The following is a 12,761-nucleotide window of genomic DNA, read 5'->3' on the forward strand; positions in this document are numbered from 1 at the left end:
TTGGATTCATATAAAAAAACTATAAGTTAAATTTAATATGAATTTGATTTATATTAGATACTATAAGTTTAATGGGAGAATTACAAATTATAGGTTATTTTATATTTGATATAAATAAACTATAGGTTATATGTTATATTAGATATAACATATAGTATAATACATGCATGACGTGGTTATTATATAATTATATATTATTAATTAAATTAAAATTAGTTTTAATTTCATTATTTTTGAATTTTTGAATTTAAAATTAAATGAGGGAGTTATGCATAACTCTCTCCCCTTAATTCTCTCAATGAAAAATTAAATGAGGTGTGTGGTGATTGGTTAATGGTCTTCTTCCCTAAAACACAGAAAGTCTGTGATTTTGCTCCTTATTTTTTTCAAAATCAATCTCTCTGAAAAAGTATCTCTTCTAAAAAACTCTCTTCCTCTCCCAAATATATAAAAAAGCCCACAACTCCTGTGGATTCTTATCCCAAAGGAGTATACGAGGTTATACTGTGGTGGTGTCTAGATTTTGTTTGTGTGTTCCAGAATTTTGGAGAGCGATTTCATGAAGGTTTGTTATCCTAACCCTATTTTCCTTTTCTATTCTGTTTAACATGCTGTAATTTTTGAATGCATAATGTTTTTCTATTCTGAATTTTTTACATTTATGTAAAATAATTAAAACGGGTTCCGTTTCTGCTTTTGCTTGGATTTTCACAAACCTTCAATTGGTATAAGAGCTAAGTTGTTTAGAGTCCTATTTTTTTTTTCGAAATTAAAATTTAGGATTTATGGTGGGTTTTCTATTCTTTGTTGAATTCATGGTCAATGAATGTATGTTTTTGCAATTTTGGATGTTTCGGGATTGGTCTTTAGATTTACTAGTTATTTTTACAAATTCAGTGTTGGGGTTGATGCCTTAAATCTCGTAGGGTCCTATAGTTTGTAAATGTTTTGTACAAACTCATTGTCTATTTAATAAAATATATGATATTTTACTCTATTTTTTGTTGCATTGACCACAAACCAATAAACTAACATCCAAGGTTATCTTGTAGTTTAAACATGTATGTAGAGACATACAGGTGGATCATGTTTAAGTGATAACCTAAAAGGTCTGTAATAGATGGATAAGGCTGGGTACCTTATCCTAGTGACACTACGAGTATGACTCGCTTTGTAGGTATTACAATTGTTGTAAAGTGCTACAAATGATTTGATCCGGATCATTCATGTATCGACATGTGACTAGGATATTCTATATAAAGGAGTTTGTATAAGATTGGATCATGAAATGTCTAGTCTCATTATATAACGTCGTTCATAATAGAAACTTACATTTCACTAGGATAATCGTAGATAACATGACCTGAATCCTGAGTGAGTTGTGAACTCCTGCCTATGAAGGCGGTCCTTTGATTTATATGGGTGAGAATGACCAAATTGCCGACTCAATAAGCCTACTATTTTTGGGGATTCGTCTGAATGAGGAGCTGGGAACGCAGCTACATAAGATGGAATTCACTCTTTTCTCGAGGTCGGGGTAAGTAGATAAATTGTTCTCTTGAGGGCTGGTTCCGGGATTTGAAAAATGTGGCGCCACACCTTCTCTTGGCCTGAGAGGGGTTTTGTCATAGTTGGACTATGATCTATTGTTCATTAGAGGAATCAGTGATACTTAAGGAGTTAGATGTAACTACAGGGGCAAAACGGTAATTTGGCCCAGCTGTACTTACGAGCAATTTGTGAAGGGTCATCGTACTGTTGATTGGTTGTATCCAATAGACACATAAATATATCTGTAGTGAGAAGAGTGCAGATGTCGGTCTTTAGTGGAATGTCTGACAGTTAACGGATAATGAATAATTTAATTAAAGAGTTTGATTAATTATTCGTGTACCGTTGAAGCGTCAAGCTATAGGTCCATGAAGTCCCTTTGGTAGCTCAATAGGATTAAATGAGAATCAGTTTTTGGATTAATTTAAATTGTTCAAATTAAATGAGGGATTTAATTATATATGATATAATTAAGTTATTTTAATTATATGTGATATAATTGTTGAATGAGAAATTTTGGACCAATCACAAACTACAACGTCATTCATTAGATTAATGACGAAATTCCCAATCATCAAATTTGCTACCAACTAAGAGGTGTGTCCCAACTTGAACTTGAAGAAAATTTTGATGATGCCACGTGGTTTCATCATGACCGTTGAATTGGATAAAATTAACTTAGTCCAATTTAATATTATTATTATTTGGATTAAAGTCTCTAAACCCAAAAAATGTTGAATTTGACCCAGATGTCAAATCAAATCCAATCCAACTAATTGGGCCCAAGAGTCATATTCATGGATCAACCAAGCCCAAATCCAACTAATTAGGACAAAGAGCCAGACCCATGGTTCAACCAAGCCCAGGCACATGAAACCCACCTGAGAACTCTATAAATAGGGAAACTCTCCTCATTTGTAGGGGGTCAACAATTCTACACTCCAAAGAGTTTAGAGGGAATTTTCTACAATCAGAAGACTCATTGACTCCTGAATCTGACCATGTTTGAAGACTGAAGTCCTTTGAAGATACAAGCATTCTTCCAAGACTCGAAGCTCAAGAACATCCACACGTCCCACTTCTATACATCAAGCGTACGTATTCAATCAAGAAAGAATCAGAGGATCAAGTACTAGAGATCGAACCACATCGCATCAAATCAACATCAACACAACTCAAGTTCAACTCCACGAAACAAGTTTCTTCGGAAGACTCATGTGAGCACTAATCATCCAAGAAGATCAACAAGCCCAAAGGCCGATCGTCCAAGAAGATCATTAAGCCAAAAAGCCGATCATCTAAGAAGATCATCAAACCCAAAGGTCGATCATCGAAGAAGATCAATAAGTCCAAAAACTTATCATCTAAGAAGATCAACAAGCCCAAAGGCCAATCATCCAAGAAGATCAACATGCCCAAAGATCGATCGTCCAAGAAGATCATCAAGCCCAAAGGTCGATCATCCAAGAAGACCAACAAGCCCAAAGGTCGATCATCCAAGAAGATCAACAAGCCCAAAGGCCGATCATCCAAGAAGATTAACAAGCCCAAAGGCCGATCATCCAAGAAGATCATCAAGCCAAAAGGCCGATCATCCAAGAAATTCAACAAGCCCAAAAGCCAATCATCCAAGAAGATCATCAAGCCCATAGGTCGATCATCCGCCCATAGGTCGATCATCCAAAAAGATTAACAAGCCCAAAGGCCGATTGTCCAAGAAGATCATCAAATCCAAAGGCCGATCATCTAAGAAGATCAACAAGCCTAAAGGCTGATCATCCAAGAATATCAACAAGCCCAAAGGCCGATCGTCTAAGAAGATCATCAAGCCCAAAAGCCGATCATCTAAGAAGATCAACAAGCCCAAAGATCGATCATCCAAGGAGATCAATAAACCCAAAGGCCGAACATCCAAGAAGATCATCAAGCCCAAAGGTTGATCATCTAAGAAGATCATCAAGCCCATAAACCGATCATCCAAGAATATCAACAAGCCCAAAGGCCGATCGTCTAAGAAGATCATCAAGCCCAAAGGCCGATCATCCGAGAAGATCAACAAGCCTAAAGGCCGATCATTCAAGAAGATCAACCATCTTAAAGACTATAATTTATTTTAAAAGCATCAAAATATTATGTATTAGAGATTGTAATCACTTTCCACAAAATTAATACAAATACAAAGTTCAAGTTCCACGAAATAAATTTCTCTTGAAATCTCGTGCGAATAATAATTATTATGTATTTGATACATCTTGTGGAAGGAAATAAATGTGTTGAATATGATTCAAATATTAATTATATAAATTGGATTCATATTTGTTAAATTTAATATAAATGTGATTTATATTAAATGTCATATGTGAGAAAAAAGAAACTATAGATTATATTGTATATGATATAATATTAAAACTATAAGTTATATGTTATATGTGATATAACATGTTATATATATATATATATATATATATTATATATCATATGATAAATTTGTTATCATATTAAATATATATTAAATTATTTTTTAATAAATTAATTTTTAAAAATTGATTTAATTAAATAAGGGACACTCTCTCCCCTTTGGGTGGTTTGAAAATTTGTTTTTTGATATATTAGGAGAGAGACTCTCCTAGGGAAAAGTGATCATCCTGTAAGGAAAAAAAAAACATACAGAAAAAAAAAAACAGTTCTCTTTGTGTGTGACCTCTAGGAATTTTTTCTTTCTTCCTCTCCTCTCACATCCTATCCCTCTCTTTCCAAAATAGTTAGAGCCCACCATTCCTGTGTTCTCTGCCTGAGGATATCGAGGTCTCCATCATGGTAGTGCCCATTACTGATCGAGGGATTCTTAAATACAAGTCTACAAAAGTAAGGGTTTCTGAAACCCTAAATATTTTTGTTTCTAAAAGCATGCTGAATCATTTTGTAAATGCATAATTTCTTGTTTGTTTCTGTAAAAATTCGATTCTATAAAAAATGAGAATTGGGACGACCCGCTTCCTCTCAAAGTTTCCTTAAACAGATCCTTCATTCATATGCAAGGGCCCGATGTTTTTCGGGCATAAATTTGCTATCAAGTCTGTATTTTATTTGTCTAGGTTATTTATGGTTATTCTGGCGAAGATCTTGAATGATGGGGTCAAATTCGGGGCCAAAACGGAGAAGATTGGTGTAAAATTGTGTTGTACAGAAGTTGTTCAGTACAGCGGCACCACGACGCTATGCCCACGGTGCTTCTACGCGATGCGACGGAGAAGTTTTCGTAGTGTTGTGACGCTAGACATAGCGCCACAGCGCTCCAAACGTATGACGTGAGTTTGGCCGATTTACAGCAGTTCATGTAAGTACCATTAAATCTTTAATCTATAGGTTCATAAGGTCCATTCGGTAGCTCAACTGGGATTATTGAGAATCAAATTAATTTTGGATGAATTTGAACTGTTCAAATTAATTGAGGGAATTAATTATAATGATATATAATTAATATAAATTAATTAATATATAATATATTTGATACATTATAATATAAAGTTTATTCTGAAAGGAATAAACATTTGAATATGATTCAAAATTCATATAAAAAATACTGTAAATTAAATTTAATAGAATTTGATTTATATTAGAGACTATAGGTTTAATGAGAGAATTACAAACTATATGTTATATTATATTTGATATAATATAAACTATACGTTATATATTATATTAGATATAACATATAGTATAATATACACATTATATAATAAGGTGCTTATTCTGTAATTATATATTATTAATTAAATTAAAATTAGTTTTAATTTGATTATTTTTAAATTTTTTATTCGTGGGAGGTGTGTGGTGATTGGTTAATGGTCTTCTTCCCTAAAACACAGAGAGTCTGTGATTTTGCTCCCTATGGTTTTTCCCAAAATGAATCTCTTTGAAAAAGTATCTCCTCTAAAAAAACTCTCTCTCCTCCTAAATATATCACATAGCCCAACTCCTGTGGATTCTTACCCCAAAGGAGAATACCAAGGTTGCACTGTGGTGGTATCCGGGTTTTGTACGTGTGTTCCAGAATTTTGAAGAGAGATTTCATGAAGGTTTTAGTCTTCAAGGGTAAGTTTGAAGGAACTCTTATTCAAGAGTACCTACGAGCAGAAGCGGATCTTTCCAATTCATTGTGACAGAATTACCGCATATACATTCAAACATACTTTCATAATGCTAAAGGGATCAAGAAATCATACCAGATGAAGATTTCTCGAGTCTGAAGCCCAACCGTCTACCTCGAATAGTCACCACTCGGACAGAAGGAATCGAAGAAGACAACAACACTTAGAGCCCTCAGTATTCTTGGAGTGAGAATCCAAAGTGTGGGCTTTGTTTGGATTTGGTAGAGGGAAGGAGGAAAATCGACCGTACACAACGATCAAGCAAGTGGGAGATGCGGTCGTCTATCGCATAGACAATATGCTTGATCGTTTATGTAAAGTGTACAATCGTATAGTAAAAGTAAGCGATCGTCTAAACGATCGTGTAGGAAAAGGTAAACAATCGTTTATACGATCGTGTAGGAAAAGGTAAACAATCGTCTATACGATCATGTAGGAAAAGGGTGAGCGATCGTCCAAAATGATCGCGTAGGAAAAACTAAGCGATCGTCTATACGATCGTTTAGTAAATATCGGGAGCTAAACAATTGCTTAGTAAAAAAGTAAACGATCATTTAGATAATAGCGCACGACCGTGTAATTGGTATGCAATCGCTTAGCAATATCGTATATGTAAGCGATCGTGCAGTCTTATCGTATAGGCATTGATTTTCTAAACGATGACACTATCTTTTTCACAATACCCGCGCACACCGAGATCAACACACCGTCTACTATTTATAATGCACTCGTACATTATTTTAAACGAAGAGGCACCTTCCTATTTCCTTTATAGCCGTCCAATGAAAGTGATCTTATCACATTCATAACTTATAAATTAATATCAAATATTAATTATAATATTTTTCCTCTACTAGATATAAATCATATTTATATCCAATTTCCTCCAAATTAATGTATCTCATACATAAAGTTAATTATATCATATTTAATTAACTTGTTCAATTATATCATATATAATCGAACTTCCCTCTTGTCAATTTGAACATTTCAAATTGACCCAAAAACTGACTCTCAACTTGTATCCAAGCTACCAAGGGGACCTTATGGACCTATGGCTCGAAGCTCCAACGGTACGTGAATAGCTGACTAAACTCTTAGTCACGATATCCACCATTTGTTAACTGCCAACATTCCACTAAAGACCGAAAATTGAACTCTTCTTGCCATAGATATATTTCTATGTCCATTGGATATAACCAATCATCAGTATGATGACCCTTCACAGATGCTTATAATTACAACAGGCCAATTTACCGTTTTGCCCTTGTAATTACATCTTTCTTCTTAAGTACCACTGATTCCTCTAATGAACAATACAACATAGTCCTACTATGTGTGAACACCTCTTAGGCCATGAGAAGGTGTGTGGCGTCACATCATTCAAGCCCTGGAATCAGCCCTTAAGGGAGCTATCTATCTACTTGCCCCTGCCTCGGGGAAGGAATGAATTCATCTTGTGTAGCTGTAGTTCCTAGCTCCCAAATCAGACGAATCTCCAAAATTGGTTAGGTTGAGTCGGCGTTCTGGTCATTCACACCTATGAAAATCAAAGGACCGCCTCAATGGCAGGAATTCCCAACTCACTCAGGATTGAGGTCATGTTACCTATAGTCATCCAAGTGAAGTGAAGTCTCACGTATGCAATGGTGTTATATAACAAGACGTTAACAATTCATGGTTAGGTCTTATACAATTCTTTGTATAGACGCCCCGCTCGCATGTTCTCCTACACGAATGATCAAGATCAGACCATTGTGACAAGTCACAACACTGTGACCATTCCACAAAACGGGCCGCCATCTGTAGCGTTATCAGGATAAGGTTTTCCCCTCCTATATCCATATACTACAGACCATTTTGATTATCACTCAAGACATGATCCACTTGTATGTCACCACATACATGCTTAAGTTACATACAAATAACCAAAACTTTTAAGTTTATCGGTTTGTGATAAAATGAAAAACATCTAAATGTGCAAAGTCAAGTAGTGAAGTAAATATAATTTATATTATACATCACAAGTATTCGTACAAAGTTGTTTACAAACTACTGGACACGAGACTTTAGGGCACACATCCCAACAAAGTTATCCTAACCCTATTTTCCTTTTCTATATCTGTTAACATGCTGTAAATTTTGAATGCATATATTTTTCTATTTTGAATTTTTTATATTTATGTAAAATAATTAAAATGGGATCCGCTTCCGCTTGGGTTTTCAAAAACCTCATTTCTATCATTGATAGATACTGATAGAGGTCTATCAATATCTATCATTGGCCACGAGTTTCCTTCTTTGATTGTTTTTCTTCAGCCACAATTTTCCTTCTTTAATAGATCAAATCAATGCTAAAGTTCATTATTCGATAGATTAAACATTATGGATCATGCATTGAATTTTGATCAAAGCTATAATATTCAATTTCGTTGTTCATACATATTTGTCAAAGTGTTTTCTTATAGGTATGTTTAGATTCTTCTTCCTCTTTTTCTTCTTCAATAGCTTATTCAATAACTTGTCTTATTCGATTATCTTTTTCGTGACAATTCTTCTTCTCCTTCTCATAATTGTTAAGGTTGTTTGAAATCTCTTTTCATTCTTCTTCTTTTTTGTTTAATTGATTAAGGTTGTTTGAAATCTCCTTGATGAATGAATATAACTTTTGAATTGCATGAGTTATAAACATATTTGAAGTGAGTGAGATATAAAAAGAGATCGTTTTATCATTGATAAATAATGAGAGACTTTTATCAAGTCTATCACTCCTCTTCTCTAGAATTGTATTCAAGGTTTGAAAGTGTATAGGTAGAAGTAAGATTGTTATCTTATGTTTAAATTGAGTGAGATGTAAAAAGGATCGTTCTATCCCTAATAGATAGTGATAGAACTCTATCGATGTCTATCAGTGACAGACATAAATTGATATATCTAAAAATGTATTCTTAAACTCATCAAATGGCTATTTTATTAGAATTAAGATGTATATGCTAATAGATATTGTTATATTTCTATCACTGATAGACAGTGATAGAGTTTAATTGTCTATCACTAATTTGGATTTGTTTGTATTGGTTGTATGTACCATGGATTTTGTGGATTTATTTGTATTGGTTGTGTGTACCGTGGATTTGTTTTGCTTCTTTTTTTTTTTTTTTTTTTTTTTTTTTTTTTTTTTTTTTTTCTATTTTGGATTTGTTTGTATTAGATGTTTTTGTGTATGTAGATCAAAATTGAGTGAGTTGATAAAGAAAATAAGTCTATCACTGATATACACTGATAGATAATCTAATAATGTCTATCAGTGATAGACTCTGATAGACATCCACCGGTGTCTATCACTTTATAGAACTCTATCACTATTAGTCTATCACCATAGGCTTTTTTATGCTTATATTTTTGTTGTTTTTATTTATTAGGTTGATCTGATTAGCAACATTGAAAACAAAGTGATGGATGGTGATAAACAATTTATTGTGAAGCTTGATGCGGGATCTTGTAGTTGTCGAGTTTGGGGTTTCGACGAAATTCCATGTCCTTATGCACTTGTTGTTCTTGAGAAGTTTAACGTGGATAGTTATTCATATGTGTCTAAATACTATTTTTCAAGAATGTTGTAATCAACATATAAAGGTTGCGTTCATCGTGAAGCTGCACTTGGGATTTTTCAAGAATTTCATCCCTCCGATAAAATGTAATATCGATCCATATAGTAATAAACATAAAACAAAATAAACTATCACGATTGCATCATTGATTAATTGAATCAACTTTGCAAGTCCTACAACTGTGACCTAAGCGATTACAACGACTACATTTTGTTCAACTACAAAATCCCGAGTGTAGCTTCACGATGAATTATTTATCACCATCCATTACTTTGTATTCAATTTTGCAAACGAGATTAACCTAATAAATAAAAATTAAAAAAGCAATAAGTATCAACAAATGTATAGCGAGTATTTGATAGATAGTCATACAAATCTATCACAATCTATTAGAGATAGACACTAACAGATATCTATCACAATCTATTAAAGATAGACACTGATAGAGATCTATCACATTCTATCAAAGATAGACACTGATAGCGCTCTATTATTGTCTATTATACCAACTGGATTTCTTCTATCAAACCAACTACTTGAAATCTATCATATCATCCACCAAAGCTCTAACAATCTCATAATTATCATAACAGTTGTAATGGTTCCATTGTCCACCATAAAAAATAACTACAAGAAGATTAATCAGGGTATCAAATTAAGAGAAAAGATTGTATAAGAAACTAATAATGAAAGTATCTATTACAGATAGATATTAATAGAAATCTATCACTGTCTATCAGTGATAGACGTAAATAGAGTTCTAGATAAAGTTCTCATGAAAAAGATTGTAATCAAATTTAACCAATCAAAGAAGAAGAAGAATGAACACATTATACAAAGACAAAAACAAACCAATACAGTGAAAGAGACGAAGATTGAAGAAGAAGCTGAGAAGAAAAAGTGATAGACAGTGAAGAGTTCTATCACTGATAGGTAAAGATAGAGCTATATCTTTGTTTATTAGTGATAGACAATGATAAAACTCTATCACAAATATGCGATTTGAATTCCAATAAGTCAAATCTTGATCAGTTGAATTTGAGCTAAAATAGTTGAATTCCCACATTTATCCGCTTTGAGTTCTGGTCAGTTGAAGTCCCATCAATTGAAAAAGAAGAAGAAGAAAAGGTGTTGACTATTGATTAAATTCTGATTAAGACATAAACATGAAGAACATTCCAAAAAAAACCTAACAATTGAGGAGGAGGAGGGGGAAGAAGAAGAAGAAGAAGAAGAGGAAGAAGAAGAAGAAGAAGAGGAAGAAGAAGAAGAAGAAGAAGAAGAAGAAGAGGAATAGGAGGAGGAGGAGGAGGAAATTCCGATTAAGAAATAAACATAAAGAACATTTAGAAAACCTAACAACTAAGGAGGAGGAGGAGGAGGAGGAGATTAACATACTGATAATCTCTTGCAAAGCTTTGAATCGAACGATAATCCCCCTTTGAATCGAGTTTTCTGTGGAGCAATCAAGTTTTGATAGAGAATGTTGATAATCTCAGGAAGAAGAAGAAGAAATCGGCGATGCAAAACGAAGAAGAAGAACGATGAAAAATGCACACAACTTCAAACGAAAAATGGCAGTTTTGGTATTTTTAAAAAATTAAAACACATGCCCAATTTAAAAAATCACTGTATGTGAAAATAGTTTCATACTTTTATCATTTAAAAAAAATTCCCTTATTCATAGGCACTATTTTCCTTTCAAGTCCAAGATTTGATCTATCATGCTCACAATGTTGCACTAAAAAAGATGACTTTTAAAAGAAAAAAAAAAATTTATTTAGACTCATTTGATAATGATTTCATTTTTAGTTCTATATATTTTTAAATTTATGTTTGTTTCCTTCCAATTTTTCAGTTATAGTTTTTACATTTCTAAAAAAGACCAGAATTTCTAATCAAATTTTAAAAACAAATACAAAAAAAATTTTAAACATTTTTTTAATTATTTTTATTTTTTTTTAAATCATCAATGAAAGTAGATAAAAAAAAAAAAAAACTGTGAAAACTTATGGGTGGAATCCTAAAAGGAGTGCATTGACTTTGATGGAAAAGAAAAAACCAAAGGTTATCAAACCAAGCCTTGATCGTCCTAAATAATAATAAAATATTCAAATTACAAATTACATAGAATACTATTTTTTTGACAAAAAAAGTTTTATTTTTAAATATTTATTATCATTATTATTTTGAGAAATATTTATTTATTTTTTTAAAAAAATATTTTAGCTTCTATTAAACAAAAACTTTTTCTATAGCTTGTACACGTGAATATATATTTTTTAAAAAGAAAAATTATTTTAAATGATAGATCTGTTGAAAATATTTATATATAATAGCAACATATCAACACAAATAGACATAGATAGGTCTATCGCGGTCTATCTGTTGGGTTGTATGTCTTAAAACTCGCAGTATGTATCTTTGAATATATTCTATTTTGCAATAAAATTATTATTGAGGTTTATTTAATAAAGTTGTTATTGAACATGTAATTGCACTTTGTAATAGTCTAAATCCAAAAAACTAATGAAATCATGGCTATACCATGAATACTTAAACTTTTTGTAGAGACATAAAAATGGATCAAGTTTGAGTATATAATCAAAACGATCTATAAATATAAGGATGAGGTTGGGTACCTTATCTTGGGGACACCATGGAATGTGGCCCACTTTGTATATAATAGAAACGATGTGATCCCGAAATCGTTCATGTGAAGACATGTGAGTGGAGGCATCCTACGCAAAAGATGTTTGCATAAGACCGAACCACAAAATAGTTACTTTTCTTTATAACGCCGTTTACTGTTAAAACTGACTCTTTCAATTCGATGATCTAAGGTAACTTGATCTCAATCCTGAGCTAACTATGAACTTCTGTTTATTCGGGATTATCCTTTAATCTTCAATGGTGAGAGTGGCTCAACATCGCCACTTAATAAGCCTCTCATTTTAAGGGTAAGACCAGGTAAATAGCTGGGGATATAGTCCTGCAAGATAGAATTCACTCCTACTCAATTTCATGGTTAGTAGATAGGTTGTTCCCTTAAGTACTGACTCCTAGTCTTGAACAAAGGGTCCCACCCTCTCTATGACTGAGAAGAACTCGGTTTATTAGAAGGACCATAAACTAATTGTTCATTAGTGGACAGTGGAGACTTAAGGAGCAAGATGTATTATAGGGATAAAACAGTAATTTTGACCCAATTGTTAATACGAAACAACCTGTGAATGATCGACTTACTGATCATGGTTAAATCAAGTGGATAGAAATACATCTACAATGAGGAGAGTGCACGACTACTGGCTTTAGTGGAGTGATCCGATAGTTAACGAATGTCGGTTAATTCGGTTAAAAGGGTTAGCCGGTTAATCTCGAATCATTGGAGCTCATGATCTGTTAGATCCTCCTACTAGCTCATAAACAGACTCAACCTTAGAATAAC

The sequence above is a fragment of the Benincasa hispida genome, chromosome 9, assembly GCF_009727055.1.
Source record: "Benincasa hispida cultivar B227 chromosome 9, ASM972705v1, whole genome shotgun sequence".
NCBI lineage: Eukaryota > Viridiplantae > Streptophyta > Magnoliopsida > Cucurbitales > Cucurbitaceae > Benincasa > Benincasa hispida.